This window comes from Ambystoma mexicanum, chromosome 2p (genome assembly GCF_040938575.1).
Source record: "Ambystoma mexicanum isolate Mex_15411 chromosome 2p, UKY_AmexF1_1, whole genome shotgun sequence".
NCBI classification, from domain to species: Eukaryota; Metazoa; Chordata; class Amphibia; order Caudata; family Ambystomatidae; genus Ambystoma; species Ambystoma mexicanum.
The window spans coordinates 616,103,641-616,108,303 of record NC_090923.1 but is presented as its reverse complement, the minus strand read 5'-3'; the positions used below and the strand labels follow the sequence as shown (position 1 = coordinate 616,108,303).

Genomic DNA, 4,663 nt, shown 5'->3' with positions numbered 1-4,663 from the left:
GATGTTGAATAACAGCAGGGACAAGGTAAAGCCCTGTGGGACGCCACAGGAAAGAGATTATAAGAAAGAAAGAAAAGATGGCAAAGATATTGATTGGCCTCTGTCAGTCAAAAAAGAGGTGAACCACGCCAGGAAAGGGCCCAAGATGCCAATGGAGGCCAGGCGGGCGTGAAGCAGGGAGTGGTCAACAGTGTCGAAGGCCGCTAACAGATCAAGTAGAGCAAAGGAAGAGAACAGAAGAGAAGTCCTAAAAGACATGGCACCTCTTACTCTGATGCTCCATTGTTACCTTTCTGTTGGAGCATCCCTTGGTGGGATACCCTCTGCTTTAGCTCTTGTCCCTCAGTTTATATTCTGTTAAATCATCAGCATCCCTCTGTCTCTGCCTCTCATCCCTCTGCTTCTGATTCTTTAATGCCAATTTGTTCTCCTTTGGAAGGTACTTATTTTCATCTAGGTCCACCACAGTCTGACTCACCTGGATCTTAACTGAAGCTTTGGAACTTACTGAAGCAAAGTACCTAACTGAGGCTTTGCACCTCCCTCCTACCCCAGAGAAATGGGTACTTGAGCCGAGGGCTCAGCATCGCTACTGGCTGTGGGAACCCTCCATTCTCCTAGCTTCCGCAAAAGCTTGGAGGCTCTTGCATAGTTCAGCTTGGCTAACCATACTGCCCCAGGGGACCCCTAACTTGGCAAAGCTCCGGCAGCTCACCTACTGTCAATGAATCATCCTCATTTTGGGTTCATTAGACGGTCCCAGATTATTATAAGTATGCATGATTTTAGGCTATTGCCAATAGTCTTTCTCCATTCACATGGTACCATTTTGAAATGATATGGGTATAGCATATTGTGGCGCTGTGAGGTGTTCATGCATGCTATAGGTCAAGGTTGTCCAACGTACGGCCCGCGGGCCACAATGCGGCCCGCCAGGCCGTATGTTGGACAATGCTTGAGTTAAAAAAAAAAACACATTTTTTTTTTTTTTTTTTTTTTTTAAAAATGTGCCTGTGCGCAAAACTACTCTGTGCTCTATTCGGGACACATAAAAGAACAAGACGAATGAGAATTCTGAGCGCACACTCACTCTACTAGACTGCTATCAGCATCATCAGTCACAATATTTTTGGGGGGAGACTTGGAAACATTGGCACAAAAGGAGCCGCTCTGTGCTGGATCACCATCCTTTCACCAGTAAACCCGATTCAATCACCATGGCCCCCTTACAAATCCCAGCCATGCTGTGATTGACCTGTGGACACATAAATAATCGTATCAATAAACTTTCTCTGCCTTTTTTATGGCGAATGCCAATTTCGCCAAATTCATTTGGGTCAATTTTATTGCTTTTTTTTACCACAAAAACCGGTGGCAGAACCCCTGCACTCTCACTTTCTATATACCTTACCCAAAATTACCATCTATTTTTTTGGGGTAAAAAAGCGTAAAAAAATGCGGCAAAAAAATGTTTTGTCGAAATTGCCATTCAGCAAAAGTGGGCAATAGCAAATAATCTACACACTCAAGAACAACCTTTCAAAAAATGCTCTCCAGAAATGTATAGAAAGGAAACAAAATCCAAATCCAAATCAATGGGAACCAAAGTTTTCGTTTGTTAGTGGATTGAGTTTGTTCACAAAATGGATCGGAGTACACTTCGAATAGTTGCTGCAGCTCTGGAGAAAATACGAGTGGCATGATAGGTTATTTATAACACGCTTAATACCCATGCAGCAGTGATCCCAATCATAAAAGTGAAACAGGCAAGCCCAACAGGTATATCTTATTTTCACTCTTTTGGTGGCGCAGTCTGAGGGCAGCCTATACCCTTCAGGAGAGGTGTGAGCTGATACAGTTGCAACACAAAAAACAATAGTACTATGTTCCCAAAATACCTTAGTTCTTGTCTTTCGGATCTCAGCAGAGCCAGGCTTTTCAGCATCAGACCAGAAGCATGGGTGCCTTTGCGCTGGGCTGGGGTCAAGTCGGAGAGCAGCAGCGATGGGCCCCAATGATGCAGTTCTGTTTGGCAGTGGTGCTGATTTGTGGGTAGAAAACGCTGGGAACAGTAGGCCGTGCCAAGTGGATGGCACTGGATGACTCAGTGACCTCTGGGCCCTGACATGGGAATACTTGCCTTTGGCGCTGTGCAGGCTCGGCTGACACACCACGGCATATGGTTACGGCAAAGATGTCAAAGCTTCAGCATTGTCATTGAGCAGAACTCTGAGATTCAGGGGTGGTGGAGCGTCGAGGTCCAGGATGATTATGATGGTATGAATGGGGCCAGCGCTGAGCAGCTACGCTCAGGAGGGCCATGGGCCCGTGTGGGGCTGACAGGCCAGTGGGCAGACTGCAACAGGCCTGCTCAAGCCATCCTGCTATTTATACAAATCTCGGGCCGAGCAGCACCTGATGGGAGAAAGGAACTGCGCTACAATCTGCTCTTCTGCTGGGCTCTACCTGCTGGAGCTTCCCTCTACACGCGGGACAGGCAGCTCTGCAGACGCTCAGAGCTTCTGGGGATTGGGGGGTTGGGGCTGGGTCAGGGCCTGCCTTCTCACCCTCGCTTAGCGGGGCTTCCCAGAACTGACCCAACCCCTGCCCTCTTGCATGCAACTCATACTTAGCTGGCAGGGGAGAATGTGATCTCAAGGGCAGATCTCCCAGGGTGAGACTTACCCATTGCACATCAGATTTGCTGACCCCTGCTATGTTTCCAAATGCGGGATACACGACTGCATTATTTCTGGTAGTGGGGGACTGCGTTCGCGCTCTCCCCCCTGATTTATTGGTGAAAGAAAAGGTAAAGTGTGCACTAGGCCTGCTAGGTTGCATACTTTTAGATTGTGCTCACATTGCGTTTCTTCAATTAGGTTCACCTTTGGGTGATCGCTTTTCCACATTTTATCTGTTGAATTGAATTATGCTTCTTTCATCACCACAGAAGTAATGTGTTTTACAGAGATAAGCTGCCATATGTATTGGGCACACTGCACATGCTCAGGCAGCATCAATCATGCTTTGTACAGGACAATGCTGGCCTAAATTGGGAACAGCCAGCATAGACATGTTGCTACAGAGGCATATTTTGGGTACAACCAGCATGCCAATGTGTTACATCAGTGACAGTGCTGTCTTACACTGTGGACACATTGATCATTAAAATGTGTTGTGTTCTACAATGTTCTTTTCTGCTGTTGGTGACATGGAATGTTCATGTTCCCCTTTAGAACTGATTGTACACTTATGGCTTTTTGGTCACCTTTTCTGATGTAAAATGCACCAATTCAACCCCAAACCCTCCCTAGAACCTTGTAGCTCCCTCGCTACGCTCGGTCGCCCCCACTATTTCAGAAAAATATTAACACATAGACACTGAAGGAAATCACAAGCAACTAACCTTTGATCACTGCCCATGACACCAAAAGCTATCCTTGGGACTGCATGGCCATCACTGCCTGTGATGCTATTGTGTCAAAGGTCACACAATATCGCTTTTTAATATACTGCTTTGGGTGAGGTTGTTGACTTTTGGCTCGCCGGCCCACTGGGTGACAAAAAGTTAATGCTTCGGCCCCACATTCAAAAAGGTTGGACAAGCCTGCTATAGGTCCTCGTAGTTTAGTTTTCCTTGAGCTGCACAGACATGCACATTCACATGACTATAGACACGGCCCTTCCATGTGTGTGCTCATGTCCGTGCTTTTGTGAGTGCCGTGCAACCTCCGTATCTAGTACCAGGTCCTGTGTGCACTTGTGTTCTATGATCTGGAGTAGGTAACTATTTCTGAGACACACATTTGTGCGGTGGAGCTAGGTTCAACACCAGACATGAGTTAAACATAGTTCTACATCAAACGCCATCATCAAGGTTGCATTCTTTAATGCGTTAGCACCCCACCCAAGACCACTGTTGTGCACTGGTACCATTGGGAAATCATACAATGAAAATTAATTTCACAAATATACTGTTGCTAGTGTGATGTAAGGATGCATACGTGCTTGCCCAACCTGATGGACCTAGTCAGGATCTTTGAGGACATTGCATATGTGAAGTAATGAGCTAGGGCAAATGTGCTTGGGAAGAAACGTGCTCCGTAAAATAGAATATGATTGTGAAATATAGCACAGGAGGGATAGAAGCAGGATTTGTAATATTGGTCTGTAGGTCATCCTGGATGTCTCCTAACCTGGCCTGTATGGTTGTTATGTCTACCTTTTAGGGGGTGAACACTTGTTTTTCCAACATAGTAGTAGGTTACAGCCTGGACATGGAAAGCCTTGCGATCAGCGTCAGTACACATATCATTCTGCCTGAGGAGAATTCAATGATGTGCCTTTTCTACTGTGCATTGCTAAAAAGTGTTGTGCCCAAATTAGTTTGTGAGGACGTTGCCACCTGATTTTAGGTGGTTTGATTTATTGCAAGTATTCACCATATTTGAACAGTATGGCCGCTGCTCAGAATGAGCATATGCTCTGCATGTGTCTGGAATTGCCAACATACGCACGAATGTACTGCTGGTGTGCCATTTTGCTGCCAACCTATGATAATTCTGAAGCCGCCCTGATAATGAGGAAATCCTGTTTACCCATGTAGGCTTCACATCCCTTAATGCATGACGTGTCAGTATATGATTTGGAAAATCCTGCAAAT

General features: G+C 45.9%; 1 non-coding gene across 1 annotated transcript; it reads left to right on the top strand.

The window, feature by feature from the left end:
• The first annotated feature begins 2,625 nt into the window (after window positions 1–2,625).
• Window positions 2,626–2,787, top strand: LOC138568197 (U1 spliceosomal RNA). The gene has a single exon (XR_011302553.1). It is a non-coding gene; the product is annotated as a U1 spliceosomal RNA (small nuclear RNA).
• Window positions 2,788–4,663: the final 1,876 nt, after the last annotated feature.